The sequence below is a fragment of the Ceratotherium simum genome, chromosome X (genome assembly GCF_057802395.1).
Source record: "Ceratotherium simum simum isolate JZ-2026a chromosome X, ASM5780239v1, whole genome shotgun sequence".
Lineage (NCBI taxonomy): Eukaryota > Metazoa > Chordata > Mammalia > Perissodactyla > Rhinocerotidae > Ceratotherium > Ceratotherium simum.
The window spans coordinates 114,618,703-114,639,093 of record NC_141940.1 but is presented as its reverse complement, the minus strand read 5'-3'; the positions used below and the strand labels follow the sequence as shown (position 1 = coordinate 114,639,093).

The 20,391-nt window shown below is 36.1% G+C and overlaps 1 protein-coding gene across 4 annotated transcripts in view; it reads left to right on the top strand.

Annotated features, from left to right (window-relative positions):
* Window positions 1-20,391, top strand: part of CDKL5 (cyclin dependent kinase like 5) — a 163,474-nt gene that overhangs the window by 34,548 nt on the left and 108,535 nt on the right. The window lies entirely within an intron of this gene.

The following is a 20,391-nucleotide window of genomic DNA, read 5'->3' as shown; positions in this document are numbered from 1 at the left end:
GCATATATGTTTATAATTTTTATATCTTCCTGATGGATTGATCCTTTTATCACAATAAAATATCCCTCCATCTTTAGTAATTTATTATTAAGTACTGATTACTGATTATTGATTACTGATATTGATTATTATCTTAGTTTTTACCTAGTAGTTTTTGTCTTAGTATCTATTTAGTCTGATTGTAATATAGCCATACCAGCTCTCATATGCATGGTATACATTTATCCTTTTTACTCTCAACATGTTTGTATCTTTGAATCTAAAATATGTCTCCTCTAGACAGCATATAGTAGGATCTTGTTTATTTATCCATTCTGACAATCTTTACCTTTTGATTGGATTGTTTAGTCTATTCACATTTAACATTGTTATTGATGTGGCTGGATTTCATCTATTATTTTGTTTTCTATATGTTTCATGTCTTTTTTCTCTTTTTTTTTTGTTGCTTTCTTTTATATTAAGGGAATATTTTCTAGTGTAGCATTTTAATTCCTTTAATGATTTTTTTTCACTATTTTGAGTTATTTTCTTAGTGATTGCTCTAGTGCTTACTATATACATACTTATAAGAATCTACTTCAGACTAATGCTAACTTAATTCCAGTGAGATATAGCAACATTCCTCCTATATAGTTCTATTCTCTCTTCCCCCATTTTGTGTTATTGTTATACATGTTATGTCTATATATGTTAAAACCCAACAATATGTTGTTATAATTATTACTTTATATAATTTTATCTGTTAAAGAAGCTGAGAGGATAAAGGAAAGCAATTGTTTATTTGTAGTTTGTTATATTAACCTTCTTATTTATCATTTATAGTTCTTTTCATTACTTCCTGTGGATTTGAGTTACCATCTGGTGTCGTTTCCTTACTCCAATGTAGCTTTGCTCCCACCCACCTCCTTTGTGCTTTTTTTTTTAATGTGGATTCACATTACTGTCTAGTGTCACTTGTTTTCAGCATGAAAAACTTCCTTTAATATTTCTTGTTAGGTGGGTCTTCTAGCAATAAATTCTCTCAAATTTTTATTTATCTGGATATGTCTGTATTTTGCCTTCATTTTTTAAACATAGTCTTGCTGGATATGTGATTCTTGGTTGACAGTTTTTTCTTTCAGCACTTTGAATGTGTCATCCTGCTGCCTTCTGGCCTCTATTGTTTCTAATCGGAAGTCAGCTATTAATCTTATTGAGGATCTCTTGTATATGACAAGTTGTTTTTCTCATGCTGCTTTCAAGATTTTCTCTTTGTCTTTCCACATTTTGACTATGGGGTATCTGGGTGTGAATCTCTTTGAATTCATCCTGAATTCATCCTACTTGGAGTTTGTTGAGCTTCTTAGGTGTGTAGATTAATGTTTTCATCAAATGTGGGGAGTTTTCAGACATTATTTCTTCAAGATTTTTTCTGTTTTTTTCCTCTCTCTCTTCTACTTTTATTATTCGCATTATGTATATGTTGGTCTGTGTATTAGTCTGAGTTCTCTAGGGAAACAGAACCAATAGGGGAGATAGATAGATAGATAGATGGATAGATAGATAGATAGATTGATTCTGATTGAGAGAGAGAAAGAGAAGGAGAGATATGGATAGATTTATTATAAGGAATTGGCTCTTGTGATTATGGAGGCTGAGAGGTCCAAAATTCTGCAGTCTGAAGGCCTGAGAATCAGGAGAGCCAATTGTGTAAGTTACAGTCCAAGTCTAAGGGAGGAGAAGACTGATATCCCAGTTTGAAGACCAGACCATCAAGCAGAGAGAGTGAATTATCTCTTGCTCAGACTTTTGTTCTATTCAGGCCTTCCATGGATTGGATGAGGCCCACCCACATTGAAGAGGGCATTCTGCTTTACTCAGTCTACAGATCTAAATGTTAATCTCATCCAGAAACACCCTCACAGACACACCCAGAATAATGTTTAACCAAATATCTGGGCACCTTGTGGCCCAGTCAAGTTGACATACAAAATTAACCATCACAGTGTGTTTATCAATGTCCCACATTTCTCTGAGGCTTTGCTTAGTTTTCTTCATTATTTTTTCTCTCTTTTCTTCAGATTGCATAATCTCTATCAATCTATCTTCAAGTTCACTGATTCTTCTGCCAACTGAAATTACTGTAGAGCCCCTCTAATGAGTTTTTAAAAAATAAACTTCATAATTTAGAATAGTTTTTGGTTTACAGAAAAATTGCAAAGATAGAGAAAGTTTTCATATACCCCACACCCTGTTTCCCCTATTATTAACTTTTTACATTAGTCTGGTACATTCATTACAATTAGTAAACCAATATTGATACTGATTATTGATTATTTTATTCAGATTGCCATAGTTTTTACCTAATGTCTTTTTTCTGTTCTAGAATCCTATCCAGGATACTACATTATATTTAGTTGTCATGTCTCCTTAGGCTCCTCTTGGCTGTTACAGATTCTCAGACTTTGTGATTTTGATGACCTTAACAGTTTTGAGTAGTACTCGTTAGGTATTTTATAGAATGTCCCTCAATTGGGACTTGTCTGATGTTTTTCTTGTGATTAGACTGATGTTATATGTTTTTGGGAGGAAGACTACAGAAGTGAAGTGCCATTTTCATCACCTCATATCAAGGGTATATACTGTCAACCTGACTTAATCACTGTTGATGTTAATCTTGATCACTTGGCTGAGGGAGTGTTGTCAGGTCTCTCCACTGTGAAGCTGTTCTTTCTTCCCTTTTCCATACTATCCTCTTTGGAAGGAAGTCACTTTATGCAGCCCACACTTAAGGAGTGGGGAGTTATACTCTACCTCCTTGAGGGTGGAGTATCTACATAAATTATTTGGAATTTTTCTGCATTGGAGATTTTTCCATTCCCCATTTATTTATTCAGTCATTTATTTATATTATTATGGACTCATGGATATTTATTTTATACTCTGGGTTATAATCCAAATACAATACTACTTAATTTTGTTGCTCAAATTGTTCCTGCTTTGGCCATTTGGAGCCCTTTCAGTTGCCTCATGTGCCACTTTGACATAACCTATCATTTTTTTTTTTTGAACACTTTCTGACACTACAAGATGTTCATCTTTTACATTTCTTGCCTCAGTCCTAGAATCTGCCATTTCTTTAAAAGGTTCTGGTTCCTTTTATTGGGGAATGGTATTAGAAACCAGGATGTGGGTGCCAGGTGTATGCTAATGAATTTTTCATTTTGGTTATTGTACCTTTCTACTCCAGAATTTCCATATGGTTCCATTTCCAGTATTTTCAGCCAATCTTGCCTAGGATAGAGCTTCTGCCCTGTGAGTGAGGGCTGGATGGAGGCAGGGAGCTCCTGTCCTCTCAGCCATGCTTCCCCGCAATAGAGTTTCTGCAACATGGAGCTGTGGGCAAGGGATGAGAAATGCTGCCAACCTGCAGCTCCCAGGGAGAAACTTTTCACCCTAGACTGGGAGCTAGGGTGAGAGGATGCCTTGTCTTCTTGGCTACCCTCACCTGGAGTAGATCTGGGGGTGGTGTGGAGGAAGGAAGTGGGTTGTGGCTCAAATGCCACAGATAGGTCATTCTTACCAAGATTCTAGTAGATTTTCTTGAATAAATGTTTCTGCATTTGCCATATGCTCTTAAGGCAATTTTGAAACACTGTAAATAGGTTTTTTTTTTAAATAATTTTTACCAGTTAGGATTGTTTTGCTGGGGAAGAAGGTCCATGTGGAGCTTCTCACACCACCATTCTGGAAGTGCTTCTCCTGTTTGGTTTAATTTTGTTGGATAAAGTATCACGTACGGAAACAGTGTTAGGAAAAGGTATTTCATCTATTCTAAATAATATTCTTCATTGCTTCCATCATGTTTTCTCTATCCTTTGATAGTAATTAATTGATAGCACGTTTCTTTATAGTTTAGACTCTGTAATTCACTTCTCGCTGTATTTTATTTTTTGAAAATGAAGCCTCATTTTATTTTTCCTAGCTCAGGCAGAATACTTCGATTTGTAGTCCTGTAACTATACCTTTTGTGTGTGTCTCGTTTCTGTGGTTTCTTTCATGAAACTTTTTAGGACTCAAGGTAATGGAAGTGCATTTGCTTTTCCTCCAGATGAAATGCTTTACAAATATACCTCATCACTTCTGCCAGATGCTCTTCCATTTGTCAAATTTTGCTTTTGTCTTGGCCCAACAGAAAATGTTTCACTTTATACAGTTAGTTGAAGGCATCTTTACTTATATAACTATAAATTATCAGTAATATTGATAGTGCACTGCAATTTCAGAAGTGGTTTTGGATTTAGCATAGTTCTAAATTGTTTAGGCTGAGTGGAAAATTTTCCAATGATACTGTTCAACTTAATAAAATAACATTGCTTTGCAAATACTTTAATTGTCATCAGAACTAAACACTAAAATATTGCTTGCCTTAAAAATGTTTTATTTACTTTAATAAAAATAGTTAAATATGCTAATAATTAAAAATGCTAATTATATTTCACAAATCTATTATTCCTTTTGGGTCTTGATGTAAGAATGTCTTTAAGTGCAGGTTCATAATTGAGATGATAAATCCCACTTTCTATAGTGTTAGCCTTCTTATTTCCATCATCTGTTGTGTTAAATTAGCGTTATTTAATTACTAATAATAGTTGTTTTTTATTATGTGGCTACTATGCATCAGAGGCTTTATTTATATAACGTTGAATCCTCACCATTAGCCTTTAAGTAGTTAGTATCAGTCCCTCCTAGTAAATGAGAAAATAGGCTTAAAGAGGTTAAATAACTTGCTCTTGGTCACATAATTAGTGAGTTGACACCCAGATGTGTGTATTCTAAGAATAGAAAGAGAGGTCTGGATAAAGGAAGAGTTGGTACCAACAGGCAGTGCACTGTGCCTGATTGTTCATCATCTTAATTGGTCTTGGGTTGTTGAAATAATGATTTTTCATCTTCTAAGGAGGACATATTATAGTTTAGAAACTAGAAGGAAATTCACTTTTGGTTTTTAAAATTATTAGGATATGTTAGCCTGTGTTAACATAGAGAAGCCTATTTTTGATTAATCAAAATAGAAGATAATAGACAATATTTAAGTTTGGAATGTGTGTGGGTTTCTTTAAAATACTGAATCCTGTGTCAATGGTTAAGTAAACTGGGAGTTGTTTCAAGGAAAGTGATGATACCATGCTCAGAAGCAGGCTCCGTGGTCAGCAGGAGGTTGTCTAGTTTTCCCACCTACTCTGTTGGGAATGGGGAGAGGGCCCTTCAGTCAAGCCAGAGCAGAGCTCCTCCTCAGAAGCTGATTAGGAGACCTGGATACAAGCTTTGTTTCCCCGTTTGTATAATGAATGGGTAGCGTTTACTCTAGCTTTCAGATTCTGTGATTCCCTGAACAGGAAGATAGTAGTTGGTATTTCTGGGGGCTTTACATCCTGTTTGCATGGAATTAAAAACACAAGTAATAAAGTTGGTTGGTACTATTAGAACTGTAAAGTAAAATGTACTGTAGATAACCCACATACAGATAGTAATTGACAGTAATATTGTTTACAAGTTCATTCTCTGTCAATTACTTTTATAAATATGCATAGTAAATTCTTAATTAAGAATTGTTAGAATGGTTTATCCCAAGCCCATTTCTTTTCTTTGTTTATATCTTTTGGAAATGTGGAATGTTATTAAGTTTTCCCTCAGTTGATAGGCAGAAAAGAATTGAAATGCAGATTGATTTTTTTTTAATACTTCATAAAAAGATTTGATACAAAGGATAATAAAACTGACACCTCTCCCCCCCATAAAGCTTTGGAAGTACCTGAGTTTTGTTTACGTATTTTGTCCTAGAAATAAAAAAAAGTTTTTGAGTACCTATTTCATATGCATGGCCCAGACCTAGGATATAGTAGAGATATGGTGTCTAGTTTCTAGGAAATTATGATTTACCTAAGGGAAATAGATATTCAAACAATAAATGTTTAAATAAGTATATGATGAATGTCATGTAAGTGCTGAATGTAAGAATTTATAGGTTATTCTTTTAAATTCTTATCATGGGAATCTATTAATTAGTCTTAGGAAACTAAAGAAAAAAACCCAGAGTTTATAGAGAATAACTTCTAACTGGGCTGAACAGAGAGAAGGTTATAATCTACTTGATTTTTAAAATGATGGCTAACATTTCAGTTGGCAAAGACTGGGGCCAGGGGTGGAGAAATGATCTGAACAAAGGCACAGAAGTGAGAAAGGGAAAGGCATGTTCTAGGTGTTGATGAGTAAGTATAGTTGGTTTGGAGCCAAGGATTCTTATAGGAGAGAAGTGGGCCAAAGGTTATTGATAAATTCACAGGAAAGCAATCACCGAAGTTTATAGTTAATTTCAGATTAAGTAACATAACTGCCCCAAGCCTAAATTTTCCTCTCTGTAAGATTAGGCCGGGTGAGATGATCCCTAACCTACTTAATAGGTGTTCAGTAGGTATTTGTTGAATGAATAAATGAGTGAGCAAGTGAAAGAGATGTCTTGAGCTATTTTCCTTGATATCATGCCGTAGGAATTTGGACTTTTTTTTGGTAAGCAGTGGGACATTAACAATTTTTGATAGGAACAACCTTAGTCTAAAAAGAGTAAGTCATGGTCTCTTCTTGTAAATAATGATTTTCTGTTTTTTAAAATTGTTTCTTTCTGTAGGAGTCAGTGGAATTAAGTTAAATCTTGATTTTCTCATATTTTCAACTTATATGGCTTATATTCCTTACTGTTGACCTGAAGTTCAACTTTGTATTCATGATATCTCTGTATTGTCCAGCATAAAACTTCCCATAATAAATAACAAATAAGACCCCATAGTTGTCATGTAATATTGTTTTCCGTATGCTCCTCTGTATTCCCAGTTTCACTTAGCAAGTGTCTTGATACACCCAATAGTCAAGGCAGAAATTTTGAAATCAGATGATTCTGCATTTCTCACTCATCAACTGTTTTTAAATTGTCACTGTCTTTTGAGTACACCTCCTAAATATCTCAAATCTATCCACCTTTTGTCTGTTCTCATTGTTGCTGCATTATTTGAGATTTTCATCATTTTGTGCCTGGCCTCTATCAGTAGCTTTCTGATTAGTGTCTCTGCCCTAACCCTCTTCCTGCCGCCATGGTGGTTTTTCAGAAACATAATACTGTTAAGTACTCACTAAAAAGCTTCTCTTGATTTACTGTTGTCTTGATTTACTGTTGTCTATTTTCTTGTAAAGCAGTTGAACTCTTTCTTCAGATATAGGGAAACACACCTGTGGCATGGCATACAAGGCTTTTTGTGATTTAGTCCCTGTCTCATGTCTCTACATTCCTGGACCTGTGCCCCAGATTTCAGATAAGCTGAATAACTTGAGTTCTACAAACACTCCTTGTTGGGGTTTTTTTCTTTTAACCTTTGGTTTAGCACACACTTCACCTAGAATGCCTAGAATGCCTTTACCCTTTTGTCTATCTAATATTCTGTTCTTATTTCAAGAATGTCACCTGAATCTCCTGAGTGATAAGAGTGTCTTTTGTATGCTAATAGGATGACTCCTGGCAGAGACCCCTAGATAACTAAAGGAAAGGGCCCCCTCACCAGAAGGACCAAGCCATGATTAGAAGGTTAGAACTTTCAGCCCCCTCCTCCCACCCCCACCTCTGGGGAAGGGAGAGGGATTGGAGATTGATTACATCATTGGCCATTGGTAATTGAACTCAATCATGCCTACATAATGAAACGGCCACAAAAACCCCTAAATGACAGGGTTTGGGAGCTTCTGGGTTGGTGAACACATCGAGGTGCTGGGAGATGCTGGGAGGTGGTGTTCCCTAAGAGGGCGTGAAAGCTCTGCCCTCCCCGCCCCATACCTTGCCCTATGCCTCTCTTCCATTTGGCTGTTTCTGAGTTGTATCCTTTATAATAAATCAGTAATGGTAAGTAAAGAGTATTCCTGAGTTCTGTGAATCATTCTGAAGAATTATCAAACCTGAGGAGGAGGTTTGGGAACCCCCACATTTTTAGCCAAGTCAGACAGAAGTAAAGGTGGCCTGGGGACCCAGGACTTGTGACTGGCTTCTGTAGTGAGGGAAGTCTTGAGGGACTGAGCCTTTAAACTTGTGGAGTCTGATGTTAACTCTGGGTAGTTAGTGTCAGAATAGATTGTAGGGCACCCAGTTGGTGACAGAGAATTGGTGTGGAAAAGACATCACGTATTTGGTGTCAAGGACACTTAACCCCAGTTTACAAATGGAAACAAACCAAATTTTCAGGAGACTGCTCAGCTCAACATTAAGTTAGTGTGTGGGAGAGCTGTAACTTAAAAGTCCTCTTAACCATATCTTTTTTTTAAAATTGTAATTTCCTTGAGGGAAAGAACATATCTATCTTTTCTGTTAACATATTAAATTTTTATTATTTATTAGTCATGTGTTCAAATCTCTTTCGAACTTAATTGGATGCCTTCATCAATTAATGGCCTTGATGAAATTGCTTGTAATTTTGATTGCTATTTGTTTGGTCAAAGTAATGTTACTTACCCTTCTAAAGTTAGCAGGACAAACAGCTGAGGAAGTACAAGATCTTTAGCTTGATTTTCTTCAGTTCATTTTATATTTTAAATAGGACACAATTATCTCTGTAAATAAAAATAACTTCCTCCCAAGCCATTTGGAAAATATCCCAGACTTCCTCTTCATGCTTTGCAAAGTTGCTGCTGTCTAGTCATTATTACTATTTGTTTTTTCCCTTTAACATAAGTGACCCTCTCAGGAATAGCTTCATCACCAGATGTTTGGCCAGCAGTATTTCACTTATTCTGGTTTTGCAGTTTTTCTGAAATAGGCTGGAAGGTAATCACTCCAGTCCTTCCCTTGTAAAATGATTTTACTCAACTGCCCTTGAAACTTACCTTGGTAAGTGATTTGGAACCGTAAGGAAAAGAGAGAGAAGGTAGGATATATATATTTTATATTGGTCCCTTATGAATTGACATCTATTAATTGAGGATTTTGACACTCATTTTCAGTTTGAGAGGTTCTGAGTGTTTAGAAATGAAATTGTGGGACTTGAAAGCTAGAAGGGACCTCAGAGATCGTCTAACAGAGGAGCCTTATTTTTTAACTGAGGAAATGCAAGTTCTCAAGGTCAACCATAAATCTGATACTTTGCCTTGGTGAGAGAAACCCAGGTTTCCAGAATCTCTCTGATGTAATCTCCAGTCTACAACTTCAAGGACCAGGAATCTAGAGACATGGTAAGAAGGTCAATTTGTGACAATGTTAACACCGTTTAGCCTGGAAGCAGCCTTTGTGAATTTTCCAGATTATTGACAGTGTTTGAAATTGCTTGATGTCTTCAGGCCCAATAAACTCCACCATGTACTTTTATACTTTTCAATTAGTAGATTTTCAAAAAACAGCAATAAACTTCCTTTTTCAAATATAATCTTACATAGAACCCGTGTACAAAACAGATATAAGTGGTATTTAATTAGAATACAATTTTAAGTATAATTTTGATTTATGGGAAAATAAATTAGAAAACTCAAATTTGTGAAATGCTGTATTAGAGTACATATGTATTTCACTTCTGTCTCTAGCTTAAAGTAACTGAATGGATGTATCATAATTCATTTAACCAGGCCCCTATTGATGTGTATTTAGGTGGTTTCCATTCTTTTGCTCTTATAAACAATGCTGCAGTGAATAATGTATGCTCACCGTGTGTGTGTGTGTGTGTGTGTGTGTGTTTCTGAGGATAAATTCCTAGAAATGTAATTGCTGTGTCATTAGAGTATGTTTATTTTTAGTTTGGAAAGATATTATCAAATTGGCCTCCAAAAAATTGTATCAATATACATTCCCACCAGCAATGTATGGGCAAGCTTAATTCCCTCGTGCTCTCATCATGGTGGTATGTTAATTTTGGTTTTTGCTAATCTGAAAAATTGTATCTCAGTGTGTAGTTTAAATCTTCAGTTTTTATTATATGTAAAGTTGAGTAACTTTTTATATGTTTAAGAGCCATTTGTGTTTCCTTTTCTGTGAACTATTTGTTCATATCACTTTGCCCATTTTTAAAATTGGGTTTCTACCCCTCTTATTGAGTAGTAGGAACCTTTTGTGTATTGGGATATTAACTCTTTGTGATATAAGTTGCAGATTCTTTTCCTCAGCTTTTTATTTCTCTTTTCCCTTTGGTTTTTGCCTTTTTCATTTTTATGGATATCTCAACGCAAACTTAACATGGTTAAAATGAAATCCTGGATTTCCTCCATTCCCTGAACCTGTTCCTTTTCTAGTCTTCCTCACATCAAGAAGCAGCAACCTCCATCTACTCATAGCTCAAGCCCCAAACCAAGAAGTTATCCTTGATTTCTCTTTCCCTCACTTCCCATCTCTAATCCATCCCCAGTTGTATTGGCTTCCCCTCCAAACATATCCCGAGTCTCTCCATTTGTCTTTATATCCACCAGTTTAGTTCATCCTGTCCTTATCCTTCACCTGGGTGGCTGCAATGGCTTCCGAGTTGTTATACCCCCAAACTGACATCTCCCCTTCCAGGCACCGAGCCATTCTCTACTCTGTAGTTTATATGATCTTTTCAAAATGCAAATCATCTGATTGTCATACCCGCTCTGAACCCACCCCTCCCATTCTTGTTCAAAACCCTCCAGTGGCTCCTTATGTCTCGTGAAAAAGATGAAACAACTTAAAATATCCCAATCTACTATTTCTCCAGCCTCACCTTGTACTAGGTTATTAACTACCCCACCCTCGCCTCCTTTGAGTCTCTTGTGTCTGCCATGTTCCCTCCTGACTTGGGACTTCCACATAAATCCTTATATCCTGGAGCATCCCTCCTCCTCCTCCATAAGTTTGTGTCGAATTGTCCTACAGATCTCAGCTCACTCATTGCTTTCTCTGGAAGAGCCAACCCTCCCTAATTAAGTGGAAAACCTCTGTTACAAGCCATTGTAACACCTTATATCTCTTTTTCATAGCACTTATATTTACAATTTTATACTTATTGTGTGATTCTTTGATAAACTCCAGGAGATAAGGGATCCTATCTGTTTCCTTTACTGATATGTCCCCAGCGTCTAGCAAAATGCCTGCATGGTATATGGTTAGCTCTCAAGACAGAGTTATTGAATGATTGCTTTAATTGTAGGTTCTTAGGTGTAGGGTTTACAGAATGTACGGTTTTACCTTTTCCGAAAAATGTGACTACATTTGCTCTTGGCCAGTCTTCATTCTCATCTTCTTTTCCCTGTGACTTTCCCCAGACCACTAAGGTTCAGCAATCTCATCTCCAAAGCCTTAATGCATTTCAGGGATGAAGTTTATCTAGGCCAATGGTCTTGAATTCATTTAAAGCCTGTAAGTATTCTTTAATAGTCTTGGATTTCAGTTCCTTCTATCCTTTTTCATCTGAAGGTTATTTTATTTGGAGTAGAGGATAATAACTTAGACCACATTTTCTGACCCATATCAACCTGGCAAGATCTATGTGGTCCCCAACTTCTGTTAAATTTATTTTAAATTCAGTTATTTAGAATTTGGAGAGCAGAACAAATTATCCCATAGAAACCGTGATCAAGTTGATACTTACATTTTCCTGAAGGTACCTTGAAAACCTTTTCAACCAATAGTGTAACTTAAATAGTACAGTATTAGTATGAATCCTAAATTTCTCTGATCCCAGTTTAGCTCTTTTTTCCATTCTGAACACTGAGGCCCTCATATTCTCAGGAAAGGCTGGGAGTTTAATAGGATTGGCAGTGCTGGGAAAAAAATTGAGTAGTTAGGTGGGAGATACATTGAGTTGATGTTGGGTTTCCTGCCTTGTGGAAGGATTCTAAAGGTAAAGGATGGGGAGGCAAGCTACATGTTTGGTAGTTTAAAATTTTTATGCTATTAAACTGTGTGTATGTTACTCATGATAGTCAAATATCAGTTTGATTTACTAATAGGAACTGAATTATAGAGAATGGATTGATAAATCAAATTACTCCCCACTATTGGGGTAATAAAGCAAAATGAAGAGCCTATTAATTATGGGTCAAGTGGTCCCATCTAGGAAGAAAACTAAGTAGGAGTGCATTATCTCCTCGCTTATATTCAACACGGAGAATTCTCTACAAGAGAGTAATTAGGATGTTTTTTTCACAAGGCTGGGCTTTCCATAGAAATGGTTTCCTTCCATGCATGGATCACGAGTTTTAAGATGCTTTCAAACCATTTGAACTCTCTTATTATAACAGAAGTTTTGTCATGTACCAAATTCATTCCTGTGCAGTTTTCAGTGACAAAATGGTTCTCTCATTTCTATGTATTAAAAAAATGCTAGAAACAAAAACAAAACTCATGATTCAACTGATTTTGTACTCTCTTTGGGAAGAAGAAAAGACCCGTTGAGATGAAGATTATAATTTCAGCAACAAAGGAAACATTCAAGGCCCAGGCAACTCTTAAATTGAATACTAATAATACATGAAATAAATTATAAGCCTTATGTTTCTGTCAGTTCTTGTAGGTACCTGCTTACTTGCCAATGCAGAAACAAGATTGCTTAATTCTAGGTGTATTTCTTAGTGCAAGACAAAATCCACTTTAAAATGCATTCTCTTATTTGTTTACAAAGTTAATGGTGAGTAATCAAAAACTCAAACGATTTTTGAGAGATTCTTAGCAGCTTCACGTGGGAAAGGACCTTAGAGGACATCTAGTTTAGTACATGACTGTTTTCTACCACGATCAAACTGCTTCCAGTGGCTTCTTACTGCCCCCTGCTGGTCCCCTACTTGTCTGCTATGCTTCAGATTGCAGATGGTCTCTGTTCCTTGAATTTATCAAGGTCTGTAAGACTCTCTGTACTACCTGGAGTGCTCTTCTCACATCCCTATTCCCGTGGCTTGCTTCTTTACATTAAACATTTCATTCAAATCTTACCTCCTCAGATAGACCTTTCTCAGACCATCATATCTAAAGGGCCCTTCCTTCTCAATTGCCATAACTCTCTATCATAAGACTATTTTCTTTCCTTTATAACACTTGTCACTGTCTGGAATGGTCATGTTTGTTTGTTTATTGTCTGTCTCCCCTCACTAGGCTCCATGAGAGCAGGGGTTTGCTCTATCCTGAAGCATCTACAAGTTGGCTGGCCCACTGTGTGTATCTGACAGATATTTACAGAATGAATGAGTAACCGTTGATGGTTCATTGTTGTCCAATCACCACTAAGCTGAAATCTGTCTCCTTTTCACTTCTACCACTGATCTTAGTTCTTCCCTCTGAAATCGCTCAAATCACGTGCTCTACTCTCTCTTTTTTGAAGGGTCTTCAGACATTTGGATGTCAGTTATCTCTCGAGGCCAAACTCACCCAGTTTCCTCACCAGCTTCTTAGGAGAGAGGGTTTTGGAGTGCAGTCATCATCCAGGTTATGCATCACTGGGAGGTTTTGGTTTTGTTGTCGATACCCAGCACTAGACACAGTACATTATGTGGAGTCTGAGCCTCAGAGAGAGAGAGTTCAGTTAACCTTTTTTGTTAATGTAATATTGAAATGCTTTATCTTGGATGGAAATTCTTTTACCTCCCTATAAATGACCAGGGAACTATTTATATATGATGTCATTATCAGAATTACTCTTTGAGTTCTTAAAAACCTGTTTTATTGTGAAATATAACAACATAGAAATACATAAAATATAAATATACACTCTAATTAATGTCTATTTAACTATGAAGTGAAGAAATAGAATATTACCAGTGTCCCAGAAAGCCCTTTTATGTATCTTTTGTCCATCTCAACTCCTCCCTGGAGGTAATTTATATCCTGATTTTTATAAGAAACACTTCCTTGGTCACTTATTTTTTATAGATTTACCACTTATAAATGCATACTTAAGCAGTATAGTTCATAGTTCAGCTTTGCCTGTTTTAGAACTGTATATAGGGGGCCGGCCTGGTGGCGAAGTGGTTAAGTGCATGCGCTCCGCTGTGGCGGCCCGGGGTTCGCAGGTTCAGATCCCGGGTGCGCACCAATGCACCGCTCATCAAGCCATGCTGTGACGGCGTCCCATATAAAGTAGAGGAAGATGGGCATGGATGCTAGCCCAGGGCCAGTCTTCCTCGGCAAAAAGAGGAGGATTGGCATCGGATGTTAGCTCAGGGCTGATCTTCCTCACAAAAAAAAAAAAAGAACTGTATATAAACAAAATGATACTGTTAGTTTTCTGTTGTTTTGCAATGAATTACCACAAGCTTAGCGGCATAAGACAGCACCCATATATTAGCTCACAGTTCTATAGGGCAGAAGTCCCTCATGGTGTGGCTGGGTTCAGTTGATTTCTAAGATCCAGCTCTTTGTTCTTTTTTTGTGTGTTTGTGAGAAAGACTAGCCCAGAGCTAACATCTGATGCCAATCCTCCTCTTTTTTTTTTTTTTTTTTGCTGAGGAAGATTATTTTCATTTTTTAAATATTTTCTTTTTTTTTTTTTTTTTAAAGATTTATTTATTTATTTTTTTCCCCCCAAAGCCCCAGTAGATAGTTGTATGTCACAGCTGCACATCCTTCCAGTTGCTGCATGTGGGACGCGGCCTCAGCATAGCCGGAGAAGTGGTGTGTCGGTGCGCGCCCGGGATCCGAACCCGGGCCGCCAGCAGCGGAGCGCGAGCACTTAACCGCTAAGCCACGGGGCCGGCCCTAAATATTTTCTGATATATGCATATGTAATGCTCTCAGTTCTCTCCAAGCATTGCTTTAGCTTCTTCCCATAAATTTGTATTTTTGTTATTTTTAAATATATTATGATTTCTTCTTTGACTTACTTATGGATTATTTTAAGAATATATTTGTTAATTTCCAAACACATGAATATTTTCTAATTATTTCTTTTGTGATTGATTTCTTGTATACTTGCACTGTGGAGAGAGAACATCCTCAGACTTCAATCTTTGTAATTTGTTTTGGATTGTGTTATGGCCTAGCACATTATCAGTTTTTGTAAATGTTCTGTATGTGCTTGGGGAAAAAAAGATATTCTTCAGTTCTTTGCTACAGTTTGTAAGTTCATTTGGTCAAGTTTTAAAAATATGTTTAAAATCTTCTGTATCCTGATATTTGTCTTTAAAACTGTCCATTGAGTTCCTTTGCTGTTATTCTATCTTTCAGTTCTAGAATTCTAATTTATTTTTCAAATTTGGTCTTTCACCTTTTGGACCTTCCAGTTCTGTCAAAATGTTCAATTCTTGGGTTTTTATTAATTCAACCCTGTAGTAGTTTTGTAGTCTATTGATTCTTGTTCATGGTGTCTTTTCACCTTGTGTGTCTGGCTCTCTTGATGATGTACTGCACAAAGTAAATGAGAAGTTATCTGTAGAAGTTATATTGTGAGGCCAGGTTGATGTTATCTTCCTGCAGAGACTTTCTTTTTTTTTTTACCCCCTCCTTTGCTTTCACCAGACAACTGCTGGCACTACCAATCTGAATGTGGGACCACCTCAATCCAAGGTACACTTCGAGGTTTATTTAGGTCACCCGGTTGACAGAAAGCTACAATTCAAGTCTGTCCAATGGCTGATTTCTCTCTGGTTTCCTGTATCTTGGGGGTATAGCTCTTTGGGGTTTCGGCTTGAAGTGAGTGATGGCTCGCTTCCTCCTTTGAAACACTCTTGCCTTTGACTTTTTTGCCCCTGGATTTGTACGTGTTTCAAGAGCAGGCCTGCTTTTCTTCCATTTTTTTCTGGATCTTCAAGTGTCTGAGGGCTAAAACCCTTTTGGGTGGTTTGGATTACCTCCCTGGGTTCTCTTCTTTTACCTTGATTTCAGCCAGGTAATTATTTATAATCTTGTTAAGTTTGGGGGGTTTTTAGACTGTTTTTAAAAAGTGTTTCCTCCAGTATTTGTATTTGTCCTTAAAGAGACATTTCATCCAATGTCATCCAATTTACCTGAAGCTAAGTTGTCTGAGTTTTTATGCCTTAAAAAATTAATCTGCATTATTCACATACAATTATAGTTAAATTCAATTTGGCATACATTTTTTTTTCTCAATATGAATACTGGTAATTAAAAGACTGTCTTGATACCTATGTTATGTATTTCCTCGCACATTTGAATTCTGATTCCCAATTTGCATTACTCGATTTTGATTTCCACAGAGAATAGGTGAGACCAAATGTTCTTTATGTATACTTACATACAGAGTTTTTGGGGTGCTGAGTCGTCTTAGTGGGAATGATTTAATTTTTATCTCTAGTTTCCTTTGAAATGAGCCATACCGTTATTGGCCGAGAGTGGAATATTTAAATGTCTCCTGAGTGTTCTTCCAAATCAGCCACAGAAAATGAAAGAATGATTCATTCTCAGAAACACTCTGAACATCTTTTACCTGGAATGTAACTGACTTAGATCTTCATGTGGCTGGCTCCTTCTTGTTATTGATATTTCACCTCAGATGTCACCTTTTTAGGGAGGCCTCTCTTGTCTGAGTAATGACTCCTTTTTTCCGCTTTCGTTACGTGTATCGGTGTCTGATAAAATCTTGTATTTTTTCCTCCCTCAGCAAAATGTAATCTCCATGAGGACAAGGACCTTGCCTATCTTGTCTGCCACTGTCTTGTGTGTCTTACTTACTCATTCTCTGAAACATGTTAGTAATTATTCATTTAATAAATGAATGAATAGAATAAATGTTTATTTTCTTCTGATATTGTGACATTGTTTTCTCTAAATGTCACAGTTATCCTTTAAAAATTTGTGATTCCATTGAATTAAAGTTAAATTTTCTAAAATAAGTATTGTGTCTACTTTCTCTTGCCTTCCTTTTTGCAAAAACATTTTGTAAATGTTGAATGAAAAATCAGATAATAAGAATCTGACCTGAAGTATATGTTAGAGTGTCAAAGATATTTAGCATTAGGGACAACTGTGCCTTTGTTATATATTGAACTGAAAGGAGGTCAGTGTGGCTGGAGTGAAGCAAGCCAAGGGAGAGAATAGTTGGAGATGATATCAGAGGAGGGGAGGGGAAGGCCTTGTGGCTCATGCGGACTTTGACTTGCACTCTCACTGATAGGGGAGGCCATTGGAGGGTTTTGAGCAGAGAAGTGACATGATCTGACTTATCCTAAAGACTTTTGTGTTGAGAACAGACTGAAGGGGGAGGTGAGTGTGGAGCTGTAGGGATGTTTAAGTATGGTCTACTTCTGGGCTCTCATGTCAGTTCCACTGGCTGAGTTGTCTGTCTCTGCCAAGAAGACACTGTCTTAATTTGTATAGCTCAATTGTAACCCTCAATGTATTTGGTAGGCCATCCTGCCAGATCCTACCCTCAAGGCTGAGCCTTCTTTTCTTATTCAGGAGGGTGTTGGTTGTACTTGGAACTCCGCTCTTTCATACATATTTTAGAATCGGCTTATCTGAATTCCTCAGAAAACCATGTTGGGATTTTGATTAGAATTACACTGACTGTATAGATTAATATGGAGAGAACTGACATCTTTGTAGTATTGAATCTTCCTAGCCTTGAAATTGGGATAACTCCATTTATTTAGGTCGTCTTTAATGCCTTTGAATAATATATAAATGTATACATATAACAAATATATATGTAAATATATATATTTGAATAGAGATCTTGAATATCTTTTGTTAAATCCTAAGTGCCTTTTTTGTTTTGTAAATGTGATTTTAAAAAATTACATGTTCCTTATTGATGTTTACAAATTAGTTGATATTTGTATTTTAAACGTATATTCAACTACCTTGCTAGCACTTATAATTCTAATAATTTGTAAATCCTTTGAATTTTCTATGTAGACAATAATATCTAATCCTATTTTGCTTGCCTCTTTCCAATCCTATATATTTTATTCATTTGTTTTTTCTTATTTTACTGAGCTGGCTAGAACCCACCAGAATAATGTTAATAAGTATTAATTGTAGGACTTCTTGTCATGTTCTTAATTTTTAAAGGGACTGTGTCTAATATTCACATTTAAGAATGATGTTGTAGGTTTTTGTCAGATACTTTGATAAGTTTGGACATATTAAAAGCATTTAATTATGGACATATTGCTCTTTAGAAAGCTTGTACCAGTTTACATTCCTACCATCAGTGTATGAAAAGGCACATTTCTTCTTGTCAATACTTGTCCACATCACATGGGGTACACATTTTTTAAAAGTTTCAAATTTCATAGGCAGCAAAGAAAATTTCTTTACTGGTTTTGATTTATTTCTTCCTTTTAAACCAATATTTTGTGTTGATACAGCTGTTATTCTTAAAGATAGGATAGGTTTTTTGAAACAGAGAACTTATTTTGAAATAATTTCAGATTTAGAGAAGAGTTGCAAAGATGGTACAAAGAATTTCCTGTTTCATAGACCCTTGACCCAGATTCCCCAAATGTTAACATTTTACCATATTTGCTTTATGACTCTCTCTCTTCTTTTCTTCCTTCATACACATGTACATATTTTTTCTGAATGGTTTGAGTTGCAAGCTTTATGTCTAAAAACTTTGATGTTCTTTAATCTTTTTTTGTTTGTTAAACTTTATATTAAACTGTCTTATTCTAGAGATTCTGGGCTGTGCCTTATTTAATCTAAATATAATTGACATATAACATATTAGTTTCAAGTGTACAACATAATGATTCGATGTTTGTATATATTGTGAAATGATCACCACAATAAATCTAGTTAACATCCATCACCACACATGGTTACAAATTTTTTTCTTGTGATGACAACTTTTGAGATTTACTCTCTTAGCAACTTTCAAATATGTGATACAGTATTATTAACGATAGTCCCCATGCTGTACATTACATCCCTAGGACCTATGTATTTTATAACTAGGAGTTTGTACCTTTTGACCACCTTTACCCATTTCGCTATTTCTTAAAACAAGGGCATTGTTTTATAGAACCACCGTACTATTATCAAAGTAAAAAATTATCATTGATACAATATTATTATCTAATCCATAGACATTTAAATTTTATTAGTTACCCTTTATAGCAAAAACTCTTTTTTCTTGTCCGAGATCCAATCCAGGATCATACATTATGTTTAGCTATCATGACTCTTAATCTTCTTTTCTGGAACAGTTATTTGGTTGTTCCTTGTCTTTCATGACCTAGATATTTTTAACGAATACAGGCCAGTTACTTAGTAGAATGTCCCTCAGTTTGGGCTTGTCTTTGCTGCCTGTGGTTAGGTTCAGGTTTTACTTTTTTGGAAGGAATGCCACAGAAGAAGTGATGTTGTGATGCATCCCATCAGCAGGCATATGATGTTGACTTGTCCTATTATTGATGATGTTCACTCTGATCACTTAATTAAGGTAGCGTCTAGCAGGATTCTTCACTATGAAATTACTATTTTTCCCTTTGTAATTAAGAGATATCTTACAGGGAGCTACTTTCAGACTAGATAATATCCTGTTTTCCATCAAACTTTCAACCACTAGTTTTAGCACATATTGGTGATACTTGCCTGAAATAATTATTACCACGGTGCTTGCCAAGTGGTGATTTTCTAATTCTATCACTACATTTATTATTTGGAATTATACTCTAAGGAAGAACTTCTCCTTGTCCCCCATTTATTTATTTATATCATTAAGGTCTGGTGCTTTTTTATTTTATTCTTTGGATTGTAATCTGCTACTATCCTTATTTATTTTGTTGTTCAAATATTCCTCGTTTGATCAGTGGAAGTCTCTTCAAGATGATTCCTGTGTCCTTTAGACATGCCCCCATCATTCTTTGAGCATTTCCGTACTTTCTGGCACCACAAAAATATATCCTGGGCTCATATTGTACTTTTCCCTGCCCTAGCTTGGGAATCAGCCATTTCTCCAAGGAACCTGGGTGCCTTTTATTGGCTCACTAGCTGTGCTCATGGCTGTTGGAGTGTCATTGCTTCTAGGCCCCCTCAGCAGACAGAGCTAAGGAGTATATGTTTGTGTCTATGCGTATTTACACACTTATATTGATTTCTACATCTCTCTATATTAAGAACTGAGCTTATATGGTTAACTCTGATTCCAAACCTTCCTCTTTTTCATATTTGTAACTTCCTTTTATGAGAATAAGAGACCAAACTCATTATCCACAATATATTTACTTATTTGTTCAATCCTAGACTACACATAAAGAAGTTTCTTATCTCTGTGTAAAAACAAATGTCTAAGTAGTTGTAATATTTATGTTTCTTTTTGTCTTTAGCTTGAGGAGAGTATGTAGTTAAAATACTGATTTCAAAAGTTACCTGGGGTTAATTCTTTTCCCCCTGGCCCCCTTCAGTGTGGTTGTTATTCATTTCAAATATAGTTAGGTACATTTGTTCGTTTGGGTTCCATTTTGGGTTCTTTCCTTCTA